Source organism: Entelurus aequoreus, linkage group LG11, assembly GCF_033978785.1.
Source record: "Entelurus aequoreus isolate RoL-2023_Sb linkage group LG11, RoL_Eaeq_v1.1, whole genome shotgun sequence".
NCBI lineage: Eukaryota > Metazoa > Chordata > Actinopteri > Syngnathiformes > Syngnathidae > Entelurus > Entelurus aequoreus.
Window position 1 is genome coordinate 18,339,750 of NC_084741.1, and position 26,092 is coordinate 18,365,841.

The following is a 26,092-nucleotide window of genomic DNA, read 5'->3' on the forward strand; positions in this document are numbered from 1 at the left end:
ACCAAAAAATGTATTAAAAACAAAATGTCCACTACAGTGGACATTTGCAAAAAACGAATATCCACTGTAGTGGACTTTAGTTTTTGGTCTATTCCTTTTGTTGAAGTTATGTTTTGTCTATTTTTTGTTATATTTCTGTATAACATTTTGGGTCATTTTTTGTCAAAGTTACACATTTAGGAAAACAATTTGTGTTATGCATACTTTCAACAAAAAAATAAATAAAAAACAAACATCCACTACAGTGGACATTTGTTTCTGGTGTATTTTTTGTCATATTTCTGCATAACATTTTGGGCCATTTTTTTGTCAAAGTTACACATTTAGGAAAACAATTTGTGTTATGCAGAATTTCAACAAAAATTGATTCAAAACAAATGTTCACTACAGTGGACATTTGCAAAAAAACAAATGTCCACTGTAGTGGACATTAGTTTTTGGTCTATTCCTTTTGTTGAAGTTATGTTTGGTGTATTTTTTGTCATATTTCTGCATAACATTTTGGGTAATTTTTTTGTCAAAGTTACACATTTAGGAAAATAAGTTGTGTTGTGCATAACTTCAACAAAAAACTAGATTCAAAACAAATGTCCACTGCAACAAACAAATGTCCACTGTAGTGGACATTGGTTTGTTGTCTATTCCTTTTGTTGAAGTTATGTTTGGTATATTTTTTTGTCATATTTCTGCATAACATTTTGGGTCATTTTTTTGTCAAAGTTACACATTTAGGAAAACAAGTTGTGTTGTGCATAACGTCAACAACAACAACTACACAAAGATTTAAAAAAAAAGTCCACTGTAGTGGACATTAGTTTTTGGTCAATTTCTTTTTTTGAAGTTATGTTTTTGTTGAAGTTATATTTATTCATAACATTTTGGATCATTTAATTTGTCAAAGTTACACATTTAGGAAAACAATTTGTGTTGTGCATAATTTCAACAAAAAAATAGATTAAAAACAAACGTCCACTGCAGTGGACATTTGTTTTTGGTGTATTTTTTGTCATATTTCTGCATAACATTTTTGGTCATTTCTTTTGTCACAGTCTCACATTTAAGAAAACAAGTTCAACAAAAGAAATAGACCAAAAACTAATGTCCACTACAGTGGACAGTTGTTTTTTGCAGATGTTCACTGTAGTGGACATTAGTATTTGGTAAATTGTTGTCATATTTATTCATACCATTTTTGATCATTTATTTTGTCAAAGTTACACATTTAGGGAAACAATTTGTGTTATGCATAATTTTAACAAAAAAATAGATTAAAAACAAATGTCCACTACAGTGGACATTTGTTTTTGGTGTATTTCTTGTCATATTTCTGCACAACATTTTTGGTAATTTCTTTTGTTCAACAAAAGAAATAGACCAAAAACTAATGTCCACTACAGTGGACAGTTGTTGTTGTTTTTTTGAAAATGTCCACTGTAGTGGACATTAGTATTTGGTAAATTGTTTTCATATTTATTCATAATATTTTTGATAATTTATTTTGTCAAAGTTACACATTTAGGGAAACAACTTGTGTTATGCATAATGTCAACAAAAAAATATATTAAGAAAAAATGTCCACTACAGTGGACATTTGTTTTTGGTGTATTTTTTGTCATATTTTTGCACAACATTTTTGGTCATTGCTTTTGTTCAACAAAAGAAATAGACCAAAAACCAATGTCCACTACAGTGGACAGTTGTTGTTTTTTTACAAATGTCCACTGTAGTGGACATTAGTATTTGGGCAATAGTTTTCATATTTATTCATAACATTTTTGATCATTTATTTTGTTAAAGTTACACATTTAGGGAAACAATTTGTGTTATGCAGAATTTCAACAAAAATAGATTCAAAACAAATGTCCACTACAGTGGACATTAGTTTTTGGTCTATTCCTTTTGTTGAAGTTATGTTTTGGATACATTTTTTTGGTCAAAGTTACACATTTAGGAAAATAAGTTGTGTTGTGCATAACTTCAACAACAATCTAGCTTCAAAACAAATGTCCACTGTAGTGGACATTAGTTTTTGGTCTATTCCTTTTGTTTAAGTTATGTTTGGTCTATTTTTTGTCACATTTCTGCATAACATATTGGGTCATTTATTTTGCCAAAGTTACACATTTAGGAAAACAATGTGTTATGCATAATTTCAACAAAAAATAGATTAAAAACAAACATCCACTACAGTGGACATTTGTTTTTGGTGTATTTTTTGTCATATTTCTGCATAACATTTTGGGCCATTTTTTGTCAATGTTACACATTTAGGAAAACAATTTGTGTTATGCATACTTTCAACAAAAATAGATTAAAAACAAATCCACTACAGTGGACATTTGTTTTTTGGTGTATTTTTTTCATATTTCTGCGTAACATTTTTGGTCATTTCTTTCGTCACAGTCTCACATTCAAGAAAACAAGTTCAAGACATTAGTATTTGGTAAATTGTTTTCATATTTATTCATAACATTTTTGATGATTTATTGTGTCAAAGTTACACATTTAGGGAAACAAGTTGTGTCATGCAGAATTTCAACCAAAAAATGTATTAAAAACAAAATGTCCACTACAGTGGACATTTGCAAAAAACGAATATCCACTGTAGTGGACTTTAGTTTTTGGTCTATTCCTTTTGTTGAAGTTATGTTTTGTCTATTTTTTGTTATATTTCTGTATAACATTTTGGGTCATTTTTTGTCAAAGTTACACATTTAGGAAAACAATTTGTGTTATGCATACTTTCAACAAAAAAATAAATAAAAAACAAACATCCACTACAGTGGACATTTGTTTCTGGTGTATTTTTTGTCATATTTCTGCATAACATTTTGGGCCATTTTTTGTCAAAGTTACACATTTAGGAAAACAATTTGTGTTATGCAGAATTTCAACAAAAATTGATTCAAAACAAATGTTCACTACGGTGGACATTTGCAAAAAAACAAATGTCCACTGTAGTGGACATTAGTTTTTGGTCTATTCCTTTTGTTGAAGTTATGTTTGGTGTATTTTTTGTCATATTTCTGCATAACATTTTGGGTAATTTTTTTGTCAAAGTTACACATTTAGGAAAATAAGTTGTGTTGTGCATAACTTCAACAAAAAACTAGATTCAAAACAAATGTCCACTGCAACAAACAAATGTCCACTGTAGTGGACATTGGTTTGTTGTCTATTCCTTTTGTTGAAGTTATGTTTGGTATATTTTTTTGTCATATTTCTGCATAACATTTTGGGTCATTTTTTTGTCAAAGTTACACATTTAGGAAAACAAGTTGTGTTGTGCATAACGTCAACAACAACAACAACAACACAAAGATTTTTTAAAAAAGTCCACTGTAGTGGACATTAGTTTTTGGTCAATTTCTTTTTTTGAAGTTATGTTTTTGTTGAAGTTATATTTATTCATAACATTTTGGATCATTTAATTTGTCAAAGTTACACATTTAGGAAAACAATTTGTGTTGTGCATAATTTCAACAAAAAAATAGATTAAAAACAAACGTCCACTGCAGTGGACATTTGTTTTTGGTGTATTTTTTGTCATATTTCTGCATAACATTTTTGGTCATTTCTTTTGTCACAGTCTCACATTTAAGAAAACAAGTTCAACAAAAGAAATAGACCAAAAACTAATGTCCACTACAGTGGACAGTTGTTTTTTGCAGATGTTCACTGTAGTGGACATTAGTATTTGGTAAATTGTTGTCATATTTATTCATACCATTTTTGATCATTTATTTTGTCAAAGTTACACATTTAGGGAAACAATTTGTGTTATGCATAATTTTAACAAAAAAATAGATTAAAAACAAATGTCCACTACAGTGGACATTTGTTTTTGGTGTATTTCTTGTCATATTTCTGCACAACATTTTTGGTAATTTCTTTTGTTCAACAAAAGAAATAGACCAAAAACTAATGTCCACTACAGTGGACAGTTGTTGTTGTTTTTTTGAAAATGTCCACTGTAGTGGACATTAGTATTTGGTAAATTGTTTTCATATTTATTCATAATATTTTTGATAATTTATTTTGTCAAAGTTACACATTTAGGGAAACAACTTGTGTTATGCATAATGTCAACAAAAAAATATATTAAGAAAAAATGTCCACTACAGTGGACATTTGTTTTTGGTGTATTTTTTGTCATATTTTTGCACAACATTTTTGGTCATTGCTTTTGTTCAACAAAAGAAATAGACCAAAAACCAATGTCCACTACAGTGGACAGTTGTTGTTTTTTTACAAATGTCCACTGTAGTGGACATTAGTATTTGGGCAATAGTTTTCATATTTATTCATAACATTTTTGATCATTTATTTTGTTAAAGTTACACATTTAGGGAAACAATTTGTGTTATGCAGAATTTCAACAAAAATAGATTCAAAACAAATGTTCACTACAGTGGACATTAGTTTTTGGTCTATTCCTTTTGTTGAAGTTATGTTTTGGATACATTTTTTTGGTCAAAGTTACACATTTAGGAAAATAAGTTGTGTTGTGCATAACTTCAACAACAATCTAGCTTCAAAACAAATGTCCACTGTAGTGGACATTAGTTTTTGGTCTATTCCTTTTGTTTAAGTTATGTTTGGTCTATTTTTTGTCACATTTCTGCATAACATATTGGGTCATTTATTTTGCCAAAGTTACACATTTAGGAAAACAATGTGTTATGCATAATTTCAACAAAAAATAGATTAAAAACAAACATCCACTACAGTGGACATTTGTTTTTGGTGTATTTTTTGTCATATTTCTGCATAACATTTTGGGCCATTTTTTGTCAATGTTACACATTTAGGAAAACAATTTGTGTTATGCATACTTTCAACAAAAATAGATTAAAAACAAATCCACTACAGTGGACATTTGTTTTTTGGTGTATTTTTTTCATATTTCTGCGTAACATTTTTGGTCATTTCTTTCGTCACAGTCTCACATTCAAGAAAACAAGTTCAAGACATTAGTATTTGGTAAATTGTTTTCATATTTATTCATAACATTTTTGATGATTTATTGTGTCAAAGTTACACATTTAGGGAAACAAGTAGTGTCATGCAGAATTTCAACCAAAAAATGTATTAAAAACAAAATGTCCACTACAGTGGACATTTGCAAAAAACGAATATCCACTGTAGTGGACTTTAGTTTTTGGTCTATTCCTTTTGTTGAAGTTATGTTTTGTCTATTTTTTGTTATATTTCTGTATAACATTTTGGGTCATTTTTTGTCAAAGTTACACATTTAGGAAAACAATTTGTGTTATGCATACTTTCAACAAAAAAATAAATAAAAAACAAACATCCACTACAGTGGACATTTGTTTCTGGTGTATTTTTTGTCATATTTCTGCATAACATTTTGGGCCATTTTTTGTCAAAGTTACACATTTAGGAAAACAATTTGTGTTATGCATACTTTCAACAAAAATAGATTAAAAACAAATCCACTACAGTGGACATTTGTTTTTTGGTGTATTTTTTTCATATCTCTGCGTAACATTTTTGGTCATTTCTTTCGTCACAGTCTCACATTCAAGAAAACAAGTTCAACAAAAGAAATAGACCAAAAACTAATGTCCACTACAGTGGACAGTTGTTTTTTGCAAATGTCCACCGTAGTGGACATTAGTATTTGGTAAATTGTTTTCATATTTATTCATAACATTTTTGATGATTTATTGTGTTAAAGTTACACATTTAGGGAAACAAGTTGTGTCATGCAGAATTTCAACCAAAAAATGTATTAAAAACAAAATGTCCACTACAGTGGACATTTGCAAAAAACGAATATCCACTGTAGTGGACATTAGTTTTTGGTCTATTCCTTTTGTTGAAGTTATGTTTTGTCTATTTTTTGTTATATTTCTGTATAACATTTTGGGTCATTTTTTGTCAAAGTTACACATTTAGGAAAACAATTTGTGTTTTGCATACTTTCAACAAAAAAATAGATAAAAAACAAACATCCACTACAGTGGACATTTGTTTCTGGTGTATTTTTTGTCATATTTCTCCATAACATTTTTGGTCATTTCTTTCGTCACAGTCTCACATTCAAGAAAACAAGTTCAACAGAAGAAATAGACCAAAAACTAATGTCCACTACAGTGGACAGTTGTTTTTTGCAAATGTCCACCGTAGTGGACATTAGTATTTGGTAAATGTTTTCATATTTATTCATAACATTTTTAATAATTTATTTTGTCAAAGTTACACATTTAGGGAAACAAGTTGTGTCATGCAGAATTTCAACCAAATAATTTATAAAAAAACAAATGTCCACTACAGTGGACATTTGCAAAAAACAAATATCCACTGTAGTGGACATTAGATTTTGGTGTATTCCTTTTGTTGAAGTTATGTCTGGTCTATTTTTTGTTATATTTCTGAATGACATTTTGGGTCATTTTTTGGTCAAAGTTACACATTTAGGAAAACAGGTTGTGTTGTGCATAACTTCAACAAAATAAACAGATGAAAAAACAAATGTCCACTACAGTGGACGCTGGTTCTCCGGGGGATCTTCTATGCAGATTGAGGTAAGGGGCGTGTCCTCCCGAGCGCGCTGCCTCCAGACTGCATGGTACTTAAAAGATGGCAAGTGGGGCCCGGGGGATGCGTAGCGAGGGATGAAACCGTAAGATGGATGACGGGACGCTGAAGGAAAAAGCACTTTGTCGGAGGGGGGACGGCGCAAGAGAAGCTGGGGGCCAGACGGGATGTGGCAGCAAGTCCCAGCAGACCCATAAGAAGATGATGTGACTTCTGAGAGCTGGCGAAGGAAAACAAGACCGGGATTTATTTCACTTTCTTCCTTCTTCTCCGCCACCACGTTGAACTGCGGGCGAAGGAAGAGCATCCAACAGGACGAGGAGAAGGCGGGATCGCCGCTCTTGTCACCGATGAGGAAGTAGAATCATCCACAAGCGGACAGAATCCCACCGCCTGATCCGCCATCACGGCACGCGCGCTAATACGCTGTAATACGTCCGCCGCCTGCCTTTTGAAGATGATGCAAGGCGACGGGCAGCTGAGACGCTTCCCCAGCGACCGACTTCAGCGATACGAGCAGGAAGTCAAAACGCCATGATGGGAAGAAGCCAGCGAGTTTCACAACGTTTGCGACTCAAAACTCTGCAGTGGAAGAGTTGGAAGACATTTTCTTCAAGGCTATTTGTCCATGACGTCACATGGACGAAGATAAGACCTTCTGGAGGAAAGTTCTGTGGTCAGATGAAACAAAAATTCAGCTGTTTGGCCACAATACCCAGCAATATGTTTGGAGGAGAAAAGGTGAGGCCTTTAATCCCAGGAACACCACACCTCCCGTCAAGCATGGTGGTGGTAGTTTTATGCTCTGGGCATGTTTTGCTGCCAGTGGAACTGGTGCTTTAAATGGGACAATGAAGAAGGAGGATTACCTCCAAATTCTTCAGGACAACCTAAAATCATCAGCCCGGAGGTTGGGTCTTTGGGTGTTCCAACAGGACAATGACCCCAAACACACGTCAAAAGTGGTAAAGGAATGGCTAAATCAGGCTAGAATGAAGGTTTTAGAATGGCCTTCCCAAAGTCCTGACTTAAACGTGTGGACAATGCTGAAGAAACAAGTGGCCTAGTGGTTAGAGTGTCCGCCCTGAGATCGGTAGGTTGTGAGTTCAAACCCCGGCCGAGTCATACCAAAGACTATAAAAATGGGATCCATTACCTCCCTGCTTGGCACTCAGCATTAAGGGTTGGAATTGGGGCTTAAATCATCAAAAATGATTCCCGGGCGCGGCACCGCTGCTGCTCACTGCTCCCCTCACCTCCCAGGGGGTGAACAAGGCGATGGGTCAAATGCAGAGGACATATTTCACCACACCTAGTGTGTGTGACAATCATTGGTACTTAAACTTTAACTTTAACTTCAATTCTTCAAATCATCAGCCAAGAGGTTGGGTCTTGGGCGCGGTTGGGTGTTCCAACAGGACAATGACCCCAAACACACGTCAAAAGTGGTAAAGGAATGGCTAAATCAGGCTACAATTAAGGTTTTAGAATGGCCTTCCCACAGTCCTGACTTAAACACGTGTGGACAATGCTGAAGAAACAAGTCCATGTCATACTTGCCAACCCTCACGATTTTCCCGGGAGACGAAAATCTCCCGGGGCAACCATTCTCCCGAATTTTTCCCGACAACAATATTGGGGGCGTGCCATAAAGACACTGCCTTTAGCGTCCTCTCTCACCTGAAACATTCACCCCTTAACAGCCGCATGATGTCCAGGCGACCGCTTTTCCTCCATATAAACAGCATACCGGCCCAGTCACATACTAATGTAGCGTTGGACAGGTTTAACAATGGTCTTTAGTTGAAGATGTCAAGAAATGCTGACACGTTGTATGATCTTTTAACTGGTTTAATGATAACGCAAGGCATACTTGGTCAACAGCCATACAGGTCACACTGAGGGTAGCCGTATAAACAACTTTAACACTGTTACAAATATGTGCCACACTCTGAACCCACACCAAACAAGAATGACAAACATATTTCGGGAGGACATCCGCACCGTAACACAACATAAACACAACAGAACAAATACCCAGAATCCCTTGCAGCACTAACTCTTCCGGGTCGCTACAATAACACCTACGGCTTTTGGAGCTCAGTGCACAACTGCACACACAGCAAGAAGGAGACGAAGCAGAAGAACGAAGAAGAGACATGGCGACGACGAGTAAGAAGAACAAATACGCTTGCAAGTTCCAAAATTATTGGAAAAAAGAATTTCATTTCATCCAGAAAAGCTCGAAGGGGAAGGGGTATGCTGCCTGCACCCCAACCACGCCTCCGCAACCACATACCCCCTCACTCCCAACCACGCCCCCAACACTTTGTCTTTTTCTAACAGTGTAACAGGACTAAAAGTAACAGGAGGGAGTTTTTAACATAGAATTATAAACAAAAACAAATGAAATATTGCCACGTAGCATATATGTTAATAGCATGTTGACACTAAGCACAATTCCGTGATTCACCATAAAGACATTTTCAAAATAAACAAATATGAACATATAATATTAGGTTCTGTGGACTGAGATTTTAGTTACGAGTCATAGACAGACATAAACTTTCTGATAGTCTGGCTAAATTATGGATAGTCCGGCTAGCTTCCTCAACACCTGGCTAACTTTCTGGTCACCTGGCTAACTTCCTGGTAGCCTGGCTAACTTGGGAGAAGTAGCTTTGTTTACTTCCTGGTTAACCTTTTGTCAACTTGGCTAATATTCTGTTAGTTTGGCTAATTTCCAGGTAGTCTGGCTATAATGTACTGGTGGCCTAGCTTACTTCCTGGTAAATTCCTGGTAGTCTGGCTAACTTCCTGGTCACCTGGCTAACTTCCTGGTAGCCTGGACAATTTTCTGGTAGCCTGGCAAACTTTCAAGAAGTAGTTTAGTTTACTCCCTGGTTAACCTTTTGGCAGCCTGGCTAACTTCCTGGAATGACATTATATACCCTGGTAGTCCAGCTAACATTCCTGGTAGGCTGGCCAACTTCCTGGTAGTCTGGCTACCTTCCTGGTCACCTGGCTAACTTCTTGGTAGCTAGGAAAATTTCCTGATAGCCTGGCAAACTTCCAAAAAGTTGCTTGGTTTACTTCCTGGTTAAGCCTTTGTCAGCCTCGCTAACTTTCTGTTAGTTTGGCTAATTTCCAGGTAGTCTGGCTATAATTTACTGGTGGCCTATCTTACTTCCTGGTAAACTTCCTGGTAGCCTGGCTAACTTCCTGAAAGGACATTATATTTCCTGGTAGTCCAGCTTACATTCCTGGAAGCCCGGCCAACTTCCTGGTAGCCTGGCTAACTTCCTGAAAGGACATTATATTTCCTGGTAGTCCAGCTTACATTCCTGGAAGCCCGGCCAACTTCCTGGTAGCCTGGCTAACTTCCTGAAAGGACATTATATTTCCTGGTAGTCCAGCTTACATTCCTGGAAGCCCGGCCAACTTCCTGGTAGCCTGGCTAACTTCCTGAAAGGACATTATATTTCCTGGTAGTCCAGCTTACATTCCTGGAAGCCCGGCCAACTTCCTGGTAGTCTGGCTAACTTTCTGGTCACCTGGCTAACTTCCTGGTAGCCTGGATAACTTGCAAATAGTAGTTTATTTACTCCCTGGTAACTTTTTGGCAGCCTGGCTAACTTCCTGGAAGGACATTATATGTCCTGGTAGTCCAGCTAACATTCCTGGTAGGCTGGCCAACTTCCTGGTAGTCTGGCTATCCTACTTGTTACCTGGCTAACTTCCTAGTAGCTTGGACAATTTCCTGGTAGCCTGGCAAACTTCCAAAAAGTACCTTAGTTTACTTCCTGGTTAACCTTTTGTCAACCTGGCTAACTTTCTGTTAGTTTGGCTAATTTCCAGGTAGTCTGGCTATAATTTCCTGGTAGCTTACTTCCTGTTAACTTAACCTACTTCCTGGTAGCCTGGCAAACTTCCTGGAAGTACATTATATTTCCTGGTAGTCTAGCTAACATTCCTGGTAGCCTGGCCAACTTACTGTTACTTTGGCTAATTTCCTGGTAGTCTGGCTATAATTTCCTGGTAGCATAGCTTACTTCCTGGTAAAATTCCTGGTAGCCTGGCTAACTTCCTGAAAGGACATTATATTTTCTGGCAGGCCAGCTAACATTCCTGGAATGTTAGCTGGCTAACTTCCTAGTAGCTTGGACAATTTCCTGGTAGCCTGGCAAACTTTCAAAAAGTCGCTTAGTTTACTTCCTGGTTAACCTTTTGTCAACCTGGCTAACTTTCTGTTAGTTTGGCTAATTTCCAGGTAGTCTGGCTATAATTTCCTGGTAGCTTACTTCCTGTTAACTTAACCTACTTCCTGGTAGCCTGGCAAACTTCCTGGAAGTACATTATATTTCCTGGTAGTCTAGCTAACATTCCTGGTAGCCTGGCCAACTTACTGTTACTTTGGCTAATTTCCTGGTAGTCTGGCTATAATTTCCTGGTAGCATAGCTTACTTCCTGGTAAAATTCCTGGTAGCCTGGCTAACTTCCTGAAAGGACATTATATTTTCTGGCAGGCCAGCTAACATTCCTGGAATGTTAGCTGGCTAACTTCCTAGTAGCTTGGACAATTTCCTGGTAGCCTGGCAAACTTTCAAAAAGTCGCTTAGTTTACTTCCTGGTTAACCTTTTGTTAGCCTGGCTAACTTTCTGGCTGCCTGGCTAATTTCCTGGTGGTCTGGTTATAATTTTCTTGTAGCCTAGCTTACTTCCTGGTAAAGTTCCTGGTAGTCTATCTCACTTCCTGGTAAGGCATTATATTTCCTGTTAGTCCAGCTAACTTCCTGGTAGCCTGGCTATAATTTCCTGGTAGCATAGCTTACTTCCTGGTAAAATTCCTGGTAGCCTGGCTAACTTCCTGAAAGGACATTATATTTTCTGGCAGGCCAGCTAACATTCCTGGAATGTTAGCTGGCTAACTTCCTAGTAGCTTGGACAATGTCCTGGTAGCCTGGCAAACTTTCAAAAAGTCGCTTAGTTTACTTCCTGGTTAACCTTTTGTTAGCCTGGCTAACTTTCTGGCTGCCTGGCTAATTTCCTGGTGGTCTGGTTATAATTTTCTTGTAGCCTAGCTTACTTCCTGGTAAAGTTCCTGGTAGTCTATCTCACTTCCTGGTAAGGCATTATATTTCCTGTTAGTCCAGCTAACTTCCTGGTAGCCTGGCTCATTTCCTGTTAGTTAACTTCCTGGTAGTCCAGCTAACTTCCTGGTTGCGTGGCTAATTTCCTGTTGGTTAACTTCCTGGTAGTCTGATTATCTTCCAATTGGTTCCATGAAGACATGGAAGGAAGTTAAGTTTTGGGGTCTTTATAATAATAAAAATAATAATAATAGATTTTATTTGTTAAAAAGCACTTTGCATTGAGTAAACAACCTCAAAGTGCTACAGTGTATTAAAAAATGTTTAAATAAAAAGATAATACAAAATAAATACAAATAAAAATACTAGAACAGCCAAATAGCTAAAACTAGTATGCATATATCTAAAAAAAAGGCTTTTTAAAAAAGGGTTTTTAAGCCTTTTTTAAAAGCATCCACAGTCTGGGGTGTCCTCAGGTGGTCAGGGAAAGCGTTCCACAGACTGGGAGCGGCGGAGCCATCTTTGTGGCCTTCTGGTGATGATGCAACAGGAAACTGAGCGCTGGGTGAAGGACGTCAAACTGAGGTCAGCTGACCTGTGATGTCTGCCCTTTTTTCAGGTTACGTTATTGTTGCGTCAGGGTCTTCACCCGTCGTCACGATGGAAGCTTTGACACGGTTCCAGTCAAATCTTCATGGACTCACATGAAAAATAAAAGCACCTTGGCGGCGCTGCAAATGAAAAACAGGGCCTATTGTTGCGAGGCAGCGGAGCGGAAGTGCGGAGGCGTTTCCAAGGGTCGCATGGTGAAGTGATGGGAGAGACAGGCGGGACACCCGCTCAAGGCCTCGTTACTCCAGCTCCATTTAGCCGCATGCTTAAATTACAGCTTAATACCTGTCGTCACGGCCCTTCCGCTTGAATGCGGGAGTTTACGCGGGCCACGGCTCCTGAATGCCGCCCACGCGCCACCGCCGGCGCCCTCGTTACGAGCTCGCCGCCACCGGCGCGCATCAACATGCCGCGCTCCACATCAGCATAGTAGCTGCGTGCGCGCCGACCTGTTTACTTCTTGCGGGACACAACCTCGCCGTCACGCCCCGTAGGCGGTGGCGATCATTACGGCGCCGGCATTGTTTTAAGATGGCAACTCAAGGGCCAAAGGGGGCACTGCAGGAAAGTGCATGGAGTCAGTGAAGTGGAAAGGCTGCCCCTCCGGCGCCGGGTGAACGACATCGGCGAATTTTAACGCGTCCGCAGGCCCACGCTGAATCATGAGCTGGCTGTGAATATTCATGGGAGTTAATGTCACATGACCGCTGGCAACTAGCTTCTGACTTAGTTTACATTTTTAGCAAGAAAATATGTTTCTCTGATATTGTTCCTCATATATGTGTACATATATATATATTTATTTATTTTTTCTTCTTGCTGAAATGAAAAATTAGGACATGTTAGGAATGAGCTACTCTTTAACAACAACAACACCAACAACAAAAATTTAAAAATATATACATACATATATACAGTATATACCAGGGGTCGGCAACCCGCGGCTCTAGAGCCGCATGCGGCTCTTTAGCGCCGCCCTAGTGGCTCTCTGAAGGTTTTTCAAAAATGTATGAAAAATGGAAAAAGATGAGGGGAAAAAAATACATTTTTTGTTTTAATATGGTTTCTGTAGGAGGACAAACATGACATAAACCTCCCTAATTGTTATAAAGCACACTGTTTATATTAAACATGCTTCACTGATTCGAGTATTTGGCGAGCGCCGTTTTGTCCTACTAATTTTGGCGGTCCTTGAACTCACCTTAGTTTGTGTCCATGTATAACTTTCTCTGACTTTCTAGGACGTGTTTTATGCCACTTCTTTTTCTGTCTCATTTTGTCCACCACCCTTTTAACGTGCGTGAATGCACAAAGGTGAGTTTTGTTGATGTTATTGACTTGTGTGGAGTGCTAATCAGACATATTTGGTCACTGCATGACTGCAAGCTAATCGATGCTAACATGCTATTTAGGCTAGCTGTATGTACATATTGCATCATTATGCCTCATTTGTAGCTATATTTGAGCTCATTTAGTTCCCTTTAAGTCATCTCAATTCAATGTACATCTCATGACACACTATCTGTATGTAATATGGCTTTTAATTTGTTGCGGCTCCAGACAGATTTGTTTTTGTATTTTTGCTCAAATATGGCTCTTTCAACATTTTGGGTTGCCGACCCCTGGTATATACACATATATATATATATATGTATACATACATACACACACAAATCTACACTATATTGCCAAAAGTATTTGGCCACCTGCCTTGACTCACATATGAACTTGAGGTGCCATCCCATTCCTAACCCATAGGGTTCAGTATGATGCCGGTCCACCTTTTGCAGCTATTGCAGCTTCTACTCTTCTGGGAAGGCTGTCCACAAGGTTGCGGAGTGTGTTTATAGGAATTTTCCACCATTCTTCCAAAAGCGCATTGGTGAGGTCACACACTGATGTTGGTCGAGAAGGCCTGGCTCTCAGTCTCTGTTCTTATTCATTCCAAATGTGCTCTATCGGGTTCAGGTCAGGACTCTGTGCAGGCCAGTCAAGTTCATCCACACCAGACTCTGTCATCCATGTCTTTATGGACCTTGCTTGTTGGAAGAGGAAGGAGCCTGCTCTAAACTGTTCCCACAAGGTTGGGAGCATGGAATTGTCCAAAATGTTTTGGTACCCTGGAGCATTCAAAGTTCCTTTCGCTGGAACTAAGGTGCCAAGCCCAACTCCTGAAAACCAACCCCACACCATAATTCCTCCTCCACCAAATTCCACACTTGGCACAAAGCAGTCCGAAATGTACCGTTCTCCATCATACTCGTCTATCAGATTGCCAGATGGAAAAGCGTGATCCCTCACTCCAGAGAACGAGTCTCCACTGCTCTAGAGCAGTGGTCCGATTGGTACCGGGCCGCACAAGAAATTAAAAAAAAATAAAAAAATTAAAAAAATAAAAAAATAAAAAATTAATTAAATCAACATAAAAAACACAATATATACATTATATATCAATATAGAGCAATACAGTCTGCAGGGATACAGTCCGTAAGCACACATGATTGTATTTCTTTATGAAAAAAAATTTAAAAATTAAAAAAAAATCCCCCCCCCCCCGGTCCGTGGGCCAAATTTTCAAGCGTTGACCGGTCCGCAGCTACAAAAAGGTTGGGGACCACTGCTCTAGAGTCCAGTGGTGATGTGCTTTACACCAAAGCATCCGAAGCTTTGCATTGGACTCGGTGATGTATGGCTTAGACACAGCTGCTCGGCCATGGAAACCCATTCCATGAAGCTCTCTGCTTACTGTACGTGGGCTAATTGGAAGGTCACATGAAGTTTGGAGCTCTGTAGCAACTGACTGTGCAGAAATTCGGCGACCTCTTTGCACTATGCGCTTCAACATCCGCTGACCCTCTCTGTCAGTTTACGTGGCCTACCACTTGGTGGCTGAGTTGCTGTTGTTCCCAAACTCTTCCATTTTCTTATAATAAATCCGACAGTTGACTTTGGAATATTTAGGGGCGAGGAAATTTCACGACTGGATTTGTTGCACAGTTGGCATCCTATGACAGCTCCACGCTGGAAATCACTGAGAGCGGCCCATTCTTTCGCTAATGTTTGAAGAAACAGTCTCCATGCCAGAGTGCTGCATTTTATACACCTGTGGTGTATAAAAACATATCATTGGGCCAAGTGATTAGGACACCTGATTCTGATTATTTGGATGGGTGGCCAAATACTTTTGGCAATATAGTGTATATATACATATATATTTATGTATATGTATATGTATATAGGAGCTGTTCGCTTCCTACACAATACATGTGTATATACTGTATATACATATACATATATATATATATATATATATATATGTATATATATATATATATATATATATATATATATATATATATATATATATATATATATATATATATATATATTAGGGATGTCCGATAATGGCTTTTTGCCGATATCCAATATTCCGATATTGTCCAACTCTTTAATTACCGATACCGATATCAACCGATACCGATATCAACCAATATATACAGTCGTGGAATTAACACATTATTATGCCTAATTTGGACAACCAGGTATGGTGAAAATAAGGTACTTTTAAAAAAAATTAATAAAATAAAATAAAATAAATTAAAAACATTTTCTTGAATAAAAAAGAAAGTAAAACAATATAAAAACAGTTACATAGAAACTAGTAATTAATGAAAATGAGTAAAATTAACTGTTAAAGGTTAGTACTATTAGTGGACCAGCACAATCATGTGTGCTTACGGACTGTATCCCTTGCAGACTGTATTGATATATATTGATATATAATGTAGGAACCAGAATATTAATAACAGAAAGAAACGACCCTTTTGTGTGAATGAGTGTAAATGGGGGAGGGAGGTTTTTTGGGTTGGTGCACTAATTGTAAGTGTATCTTGTGTTTTTTATGTTGATTTAATTTAAAAAAAACAAAAAAACCGATACCGATAATTTCCGATATTACATTTTAACGCATTTATCGGCCGATATTATCGGACATCTCTAATATATATATATATATATATATATATATATATATATATATATATATATATATATATATATATATATATATACTGTATATACATATATATGTATATATACTGTATATACATATATATATATATATATACATACATATATATATATATATATATATATATATATATATATATATATATTTATACATATATATATACATATATACTGTATATACATATACATATATATACATACATACATATATATATATACATATATATATATATATATATATATATATATATATATATATATATATATATATATATATATATATATATATATATATATATATATATATATATATATATATATATATATATATATATATATAGTGTATACAGTATATATATATATGTATGTGTGTGTATGTATCTGTATGTATGTAAATAGTTGCCATTGATTGGGAAAGTTATTTCAAATGAATTGGTCTTCCTAATACCTACCATTATTTTATTTTAATCGCCAAAGAAAGTTCAGTGTGCGTGTGTGTGTGTGTGTGTGTGTGTGTGTGTGTGTGTGTGTGTGTGTGTGTGTGTGTGTGTGTGTGTGTGTGTGTGTGTGTGTGTTCATGGACCTACATTCTTTCATCTCCTCAGCAAACTTGAAAGCAGCTGACAGACGGCAGTGACGACGACAACCAGAGGTCCCTGAACGCACCAACAGCCGTCCTCCACACTTCAGCACCGAACTCATGAAATCTCCTGACACCGTGAGGCCTGTCTCACACGCGCACACACACACACACACACACACACAAACACACACACACTCACACACACACACACACACACACACACACACACACACACACACACACACACACACACACACACACACACACACACACACACACACGTTCCTATTAGATAACGTCTTCCACAAAGGAAGAATAATTATGACAGTTAAAGATGGAAGACACTGGTGACCTGTCCACCAATCAACACACTTTGCACTGTGTTTGACCCCGCCCATTTTGCTTTCCTACAACTGCGTCTTTAACTAAAGTGTGACACCCTCATGAGATGTAGGAAGGCTTTAGCTTGAAAGTCACCTGACTGCTGTGCTGGCAAGCCTGGCGTTAGTTAGGTGTGTGTTGGTGTTTGCGCTCATAAATTGGGTCGCAGAGCGTAGAGCGTGCCTGAGGCTCGCTCGGCCGACACCCACTCCTCTAAAGGGTCACTGCAGCGGGGAAGAAGAAAAAAAAATGTTTTAAAAGGAAAAGCGAAAGACGTGCTTTCCCATTTGTACATGCACATATACAGTCGAGGTCAAAAGTTGACATACACTTGTAAAGAACATAATGTCGTGGCTGTCGTTAGTTTATAATCATTTCTACAACTCTTATTTTTTTGTGATAGAGTGATTAGAGCACATACTTGTTGGTCACAAAAAACATTCATGAAGTTTGGTTATTTTATGAATGTATTATGGGTCTACTGAAAATATGACCAAATCTGCTGGGTCAAAAGCATACATACAGCAATGTTAATATTTGGAGAGAGAACTCTGGGCTTCTCTGCTTAGGCTGCTGCCCCCGTGACCCGACCTCAGATAAGTGGAAGAAGATGGATCTAAATGTATTGTTTCAAGTGTAAAATGCTTTCGTTTTTGTGTTCAATTTAAAAAAAAATCTAAATGTACTATGTTTCTTGAATAGTAAACAAAAACCTTTAAACAATATTAATTCTAAATAGTCTAAAATAATAATTTTCTGTGCTTTTTTGCACAGCTTGTGCACAATGCTGCCAGTGGAGACTGAACGTGCGATTTGGCCAATTTCACGCGCGTTTTGTTTACGCTGCCGACCCAGGTAGGTGTGTGTGTGTGTGTGTGCTGCAAATTAGGTCAGCTGCGACGCTTCGAACACACTCCTTTCCGTCTCTCTAACCTTTAGAGAATCCTGCCGACACTCAGATTAACTCTCAGCGAGGCTAAATCCTGGACGACAGCTCATAACACACACACACACACACACACACACACACACACACACACACACACACACACACACACACACACACACACACACACACACACACACACACACACACACACGCTGGTATTTCTTACCTTTTTGAGACCTCCGAAAAATGCCTCCCTCTTTAGGACCACCCTTTCTAGATATATAAAGATTTGTATTTACAAGATTAATAATACATACATACTATGCGAATATAAAAAAGGTGAGCTTTTATTTATTTTTTAAATTTTATTTTAATTTTTTGTTTGTAATTGTTTTTTAATCTTCATTATTTACTTCAAGTTATTACAGTATGTCTCTATATATATATATTTATTTTACTGTTTTTATACATTTTGGCCAAAGGGGGCGCATTTCAATTTCTTACTCACACTTGTTATTACATATGTCGGCCAGAGGGGGAGCACTTTTAAAACCGACACACAGTCAATTTGAAAAATCCTTCCTTTTTGGGACCACCCTAATTTTGATAGATTTCACCACCAGGGGTGCAAATTAGATCTCAATTTCTTTGTTTTTTGTAATGGTCACGGACCACAGATGACCCCTGTGCCGCACTTTGGGACACACAGCTGTAGAAGCTAACTGTTAATGGCCACTATAGTCTTAGTAGCGTAGTGTATTTGTTCATCCTATGGTCACATATGGGACGCGGGTTGTCTTACGTCGGCACCGGAAGTCATGAAATCAGCTGTTCACCCGGCGGGTTTTTTCGGGGGAAAATAGGAAAGCCCTTCTTTAGCTGCCGTCTTGTTTTATCATATATTGCTGCCTTTGCACCTGTCAATGTTTGCTTTTGTATGCACATTAATTCAACAACAAAAATCCTGACTTTGGAGCAATGTTCACAGACTCTAGTATTTGGCTCTCTATTAGATGCAATGCTTTTCCCTATTGGGACTATGAATTTGTTCACCGGTCCTCATATGGAAGGTACTTTTCCTTGTTGATGTCTCAAGAAGGGTAAGAATACAAGAACACACACACACACACACACATGCACACACACACACACTTAGTCACCCCATTTCTCAATCTCTTGAAGATGCATAAACATACACTTAAAAGTCTGCAAAAAGTAAAACCTCAGACGACACACAAGCTCTCAATCTGTCTTGAACTCTCTGGTGCACACACACACACACACACACACACACACACACACACACACACACACACACACACACACACACACACACACACACACACACACACACACACACACACGCACACACACACAGAGAAGTGGGTAACTTTTGGGATGTGGGTCTAAAAAGCTGACTTGACGTGACGCTGAGGTGTGCCGACTCGGCAGAACTGAGCTTTTGACGTGAACCTGCAGCAGCTGTCAGATCAGGAAGAAGAGACCTTTTTTTTTTTACTGCACAAGCTCCGCCCCCTCGCACCGCCTACAGTATGCAGTACAGTGTGTGCGTACACAAGCGTGGAATTGCACGAGACTAAACAAAAGACATTCTGTGACGACACAAAGTAAGGTGCATGAAGAGAACCTGCACTTTTTGGGGGGTAATTTTGCTTCTCATTCACAATCCTTGGAGGTAAGGCGAGAACTCCTGTCTTTTTTTAATGCATTCAAACTCGTAAATAAACGCCACAATGTAGCTAATTGTAGTTAATTCTGCTCATAAAGCCCTCTAAAAAACATCCAAAAAGCACCACCAATACTCCATTTGACCTGATTATTAACCAAATACTAGCAATATTGTTATTATAATTGCTAACGCAGAGGAACTACTTTTAGGGGCTAATTGATCTCACTGGGCGAACTGTCTTGTGCTGCTATATTGACATATTGAGCTGCTGCATCTCCTCTGAGTTGGTGAAAGTTAATTCTAGATTATAAATCATGCCTCTCACCTGGATAGTAGAAGATTGTGGACATAAATCGAGAAGTTGACTTCCAATTTAGACCCGGAGATGGCGAGAAAGACACGGAAATGTTCACCCTTGGGGAGGATAAGGATTCATTCTTCATTTAAACGGGAAGATACAAACATCCCATCAGTCGGCATCCCAGTGAGAGCAGACATTGTACAGTAAGTGATTATCTTATTATTTTAGTTTGTTGTCTCTCATGAAGTCTGCCATGATTAGTAGTGTTGTTGTTGAAGGGAAAAGCGAGCGTTGTGATGCGTCTGTGAAATTAATGCGCCACCGTATGCTTAAAATGAACAAAACATGTAAATATTACATATTATTATGAATGTTACTACATCACATATATACTTACAGCGTGTATATTAAACCTTCACGTAGGTTTTTAATGTTTTTACAGCTTCTTTTTACTTTTGTTAGCTGACCTTTGCTAGCATTTTTTTTACGACTTAAAATGCATTAAAAAAAGAGAAAAAATATGTGTTCTTGTCTAACATAAGGATTGTGAATCATAGGCAAAATTCCCCAAAAATGTGCAGTTCCCCTTTAAGGGCACGCTTGGAGGAGTTTGGCCCAACGTCAGTGACCTCTGACCTCACCAATGAAATTATTGTTTGTTTTTATATGAAATACATACACACTGTTTTATAGCATATATAGTAATAGTACATACATACATTATTATATTTTAATGTGATTTAAAATCGTAGTATCCCAGCAGGCACAAGACATTGAAACAACGTTGAGAACTTGTTGAATTAGGTCCTGACGTTGAGCAACTCAAACATAACGTTGAAACAACAGGCTTTTTGACGACTTTTAATCAATGTAAGGTTCTGACGTTGATTCGACCGTTGAAATTTGGTAATTTCCCAACCAATATTTTACAACACAAGTACAACGTTGAAACAACATGCTTTTTGACGACGTGTAATCAATGTCAGGTTCTGATGTTAACTTGAACATTACAATTACGTAATTTCCCAACCAATATTCTACAACATCAATAAAAACAAAGTTAGAAATCTTTCTTTGTTTATAATGTAAATTTTTAGTCTACTTTTTGCCTTTTGTTTTCACCCTCTTTTTGTGCCCATGTGTGCATTATCCTTTCTAGCCTTTGTAACTGAACTACTGTGTGGAACAATTTCCCTTGTGGATGATTAAAGTTTGTCTAAGTCTAAGTCTAAAACGTTGAAACAACATGCTTTTTGACGACATCAATTCAATGTCAGGTTGTGGTGTTGATTTGACCATTGAAATTTAGTAATTTCTCAACCAAAATTCCACAACACAAACACAACATTGAAGCAACATGCTTTTTGATGTTGTTTAATCAAAGTTGGGTTCTAACGTTGATTTAAACATTAAAAATTGGTAATTTCCCCAACCAAAATTCTACAACACAAATACAACGTTGAAACAACATGCTTTTTGACGATGTTTAATCAATTTCGGGTTCTTACGTTGATTTGACCATTGAATTTTGGTCATTTTTCAACCGAAATTCTACAACACAAACATAAAATTTAAACAACATGCTTTTTGGCGTTGTTTAATCAAAGTTGGGTTCTAACGTTGATTTGGACATTCAAATTTGGTAATTTCCCAACCAATATTCTACAACATAAATACAACGTTGAAACAACATGCTTTTTGACGACATTTAATCAATGTTGGGTTCTTTTTTTTTCTTTTTCTTTTTTTTTTTATATTGTCCTGCCCAGCTTCTCAGGCAAATCATATAGTAGATGTAGATGCCCATATCGGCTGTTCAGATTTACTTTACAAAAGAGAAGTGTAGGATACTTCTCTTGTTGCCTTATTTGTATTTTGACTTTATTAAATGTATTTATATTATCATTTGGTGCAGCCGGGCCGGAGCAGGAGGGGATAGAAAGAGAAAAAAAGGAAGACAGAGGGGGGAATTGTGGGGACAAGAGGGGGATTAGACAGAGAGACAAAAACAACAACAGCAAACACAACAACAACAACAACAACAACAGAGCAACATCAGCAAATACGACACGTACAAATATGATGGTAAAAGTAATAGCAAATAAGCAGTTCGCGAAAATAAATAATAATACAGAAATGACAATGAGCATTATTACACTAAAAATGGAGCAATATGAATACCAATAGAAATAGTGCTATTGATAATAAACAATACCAATACTTTACCTTTATTATCAACAATACAATTGTTTAAATGCAACAATACATATACGTAATGATAACTTGAGATACGAAAGAATGCAGAAAAATGGAGGGGAAGAAAGAAAAGCAACCTACATTAACCTTCTAGATTGTTATAGCAACAATAGGTTAAGCTTCGTCAGTGTGCCATGTGTCATACCCAGTTTACCCTAGGGCAACAACGTTAATATACGTTTGATGAAACGTGATTATGTGCATGAGTGTATGCGTGCATATGTACTTGTATATGTGCAGTATGTGTATATGTGTGTTTGTACAGTGAATGTATATGTACAGTATGTGTATACAGTATGTGTGTTTGTACAGTGAATGTATATGTACAGTATGTGTATACAGTATGTGTGTTTGTACAGTGAATGTATATGTACAGTATGTGTATGTGTGTGTTTGTACAGTGAGTGTATATGTACAGTATGTGTATGTGTGTGTTTGTACAGTGAATGTATATGTACAGTATGTGTATGTGTGTGTTTGTACAGTGAGTGTATATGTACAGTATGTGTATATGTATGTTTTTACAGTGAATGTATATGTACAGTATGTGTATGTGTATGTTTGTATAATGAGCGTGCGTGTGGATGTATGAACTTTGAGTGTGTAAATATGTACTGTATTTGTATATGTATGTGGGAGCGTAGGTACCTATGTATGTGTGTATGTATGTATGTGAGTATTATGTGAATTTGCATGTACAATACATTTGACTCCCAGTGTGTGCGGGAGCCAGAGTACGGCCCCAGCCTCCCCGAGAACCCATCCCACAAACAGTAGGTGTGGTGCCCAGGGAACCAGGGGCCACCGCCCCCACGCAGCCAAGCCGGACAGCGACAGGAACCCCAGAGCCTGGCCCACCGCGCCGCCCACAAGGGCCAGCAGCAGGCCGCAGACAGATGCACCCGGCAGAGGACAAGGCACGAGAAAAGCAGGGGGCAGCCAGACCCCAAGCCAGCGAGAGACCACACCCCACACGGACAGAAAGGCGGGACGCCCCGCCCGAGGGGCCCGGAGACCCCCCGCAACCGGACGGGAAGACCGCCCCCGCCCCACCGGCAACCGGGCCCCCACGAGCCCCCCCCCCCCCCCCCCCCAACCCCCACCCGACAGGCAGGCCCACAACGTACCCCCAGAAATATACATACATATCTATATACATACACATACACATACACATGTACACATACACACACACATATATATACATACACACACATATACATACACACACAGTTTGTCAGCCCCGACAACCACCACGCGCACGCGCTGCCACCAGTCACAACATCAGCCACCCCCCTGCACCAGACCCAGCAGCCACGGGCGCCCACACCACAAACAAACGGCAGCAGAAACAGCAGCCACAACACCCCCAGACAGCCAGCACCACCCGATCAAATCAAAGCGATAAAAAAAAACGGCGACCGGCAACCACACGCCAACAGGATCACGGAGACCAACCAGCCAGCGCCAGCAAGCCCAAACGCCAACACGCAAACAAGAGACACCATTCGACCGTGTCCCTCGGGAAGTCCTGTGGGGAGTGCTCAGAGAGTATGGGGTATCGGACTGTCTGATTGTGACGGTCCGCTCCCTGTATGATCAGTGCCAGAGTTTGGTCCGCATTGCCGGCAGTAAGTCGGACACGTTTCCAGTGAGGGTTGGACTCCGCCAAAGCTGCCCTTTGTCACCGATTCTGTTCATAACTTTTATGGACAGAATTTCTAGGCGCAGTCAAGGCGTTGAGGGGATCTGGTTTGGTGGCTGCAGGATTAGGTCTCTGCTTTTTGCAGATGATGTGGTCCTGATGGCTTCATCTGGCCAGGATCTTCAGCTCTCGCTGGATCGGTTCGCAGCTGAGTGTGAAGCGACTGGGATGAGAATCAGCACCTCCAAGTCCGAGTCTATGGTTCTCGCCCGGAAAAGGGTGGAGTGCCATCTCCGGGTTGCGGAGGAGACCCTGCCCCAAGTGGAGGAGTTCAAGTACCTTGGAGTCTTGTTCACGAATGAGGCAAGAGTGGATTGTGAGATCGACAGACGGATCGGTGCGGCGTCTTCAGTAATGCGGACGCTGTATCGATCCGTTGTGGTGAAGAAGGAGCTGAGCCGGAAGGCAAAGCTCTCAATTTACCGGTCGATCTACGTTCCCATCCTCACTTATGGTCATGAGCTTTGGGTTATGACCGAAAGGACAAGATCACGGGTACAAGCGGCCGAAATGAGTTTCTTCCGCCGGGTGGCGGGTCTCTCCCTTAGAGATAGGGTGAGAAGCTCTGTCATCCGGGGGGAGCTCAAAGTAAAGCCGCTGCTCCTCCACATCGAGAGGAGCCAGTTGAGGTGGTTCGGGCATCTGGTCAGGATGCCACCCGAACGCCTCCCTAGGGAGGTGTTTAGGGCACGTCCGACCAGTAGGAGGCCACGAGGAAGACCCAGGACACGTTGGGAAGACTATGTCTCCCGGCTGGCCTGGGAACGCCTCGGGATCCCCCGGGAAGAGCTGGACGAAGTGGCTGGGGAGAGGGAAGTCTGGGTTTCCCTGCTTAGGCTGCTGCCCCCGCGACCCGACCTCAGAAGATGGATGGATGGATGGATGGATGGTTGTGACGTTGATTTGAACTTTGAAATTTGGTCACTTCCCAACCAATATTCTACAACACAAATACAACGTTGAAACAACATGCTTTTTGACGTCGTTTAATCAAAGTTGGGTTCTGACATTGATTTGACCATGGAAATTTGGTCATTTCCCAACCAAAATTCTGCAACACAAATACAACGTTGAAACAACATGCTTTTTGACGACGTTAATTCAATGTCAGGTTGCGACGTTAAATTTGACCATTGAAATGTGGTCATTTCCCCAACCAACAACGTGGATCCAACGTTGGACATCAACATCGTCTCAGTTTACAAATACAACTATTTTGCAACGTTGTTTCAAAGTCAGTTTTAAACGACACGTACGTATAATCAACGTTGTATCAATGTCTTGTGCCTGCTGGGTTAGCATTCTAGGAAGATGCAACACACACACACACACACACACACACTCTTACGGGATTATTATTATCACACACTGTCACACTCGTGGGCAGGATTTTTAAAGATTTTTCTTTAAAAGGCACACACACACACGTACATGCACACACACACACAGTGTAATCTCAGGAAGAGGGGGGCAGGCTGAGATGTTAAGGCAGAGAAGAAGATGAGGATTTACAGCATCATGTTGCTCCTCTTCCTCACTCCCAGTTCAACACACACACACACACACACACACACACGCACAAACTTGCATGAAATACAGTCCCTCCTGAGCACAAATCTCCACAAAGTCACAGTTAGCGAAACAGATCACTCAGCTGGGCTCTGATTAGCTGATTTACAGGAAGTCTATTTTCCAGTATTTGAAGTAAAAGTACACAACAAGTACAAGGTCGTGTACTGTCCATGTATAATAGACTGTATTTATATTATTCACATGTGAATAATGCTGTGTAATAGACTGTATTTATATTATTCACATGTGAATAATGCTGTATAATAGACTGTATTTATATTATTCACGTGTGAATAATGCTGTATAATAGACTGTATTTATATGATTCACATGTGAATAATTCCGTATAATAGACTGTATTTATATTATTCACATGTGAATAATGCCGTATAAGAGACTGTATTTATATTATTCACATGT

The 26,092-nt window shown here is 38.9% G+C and overlaps 1 long non-coding RNA gene across 1 annotated transcript in view; it reads right to left on the bottom strand.

Annotated features, from left to right (window-relative positions):
* Window positions 1-6,420: 6,420 nt before the first annotated feature.
* LOC133659850 (uncharacterized) overlaps window positions 6,421-26,092 on the bottom strand; it is a 44,509-nt gene continuing 24,837 nt past the window's right edge. The window contains exons 3-5 of the long non-coding RNA XR_009827726.1: window positions 17,356-17,483; window positions 16,883-17,020; window positions 6,421-6,784 (exon numbers count right to left, since the gene is read on the bottom strand). This is a non-coding gene — a long non-coding RNA (uncharacterized LOC133659850). The remainder of the gene's footprint in view (window positions 6,785-16,882; window positions 17,021-17,355; window positions 17,484-26,092) is intronic.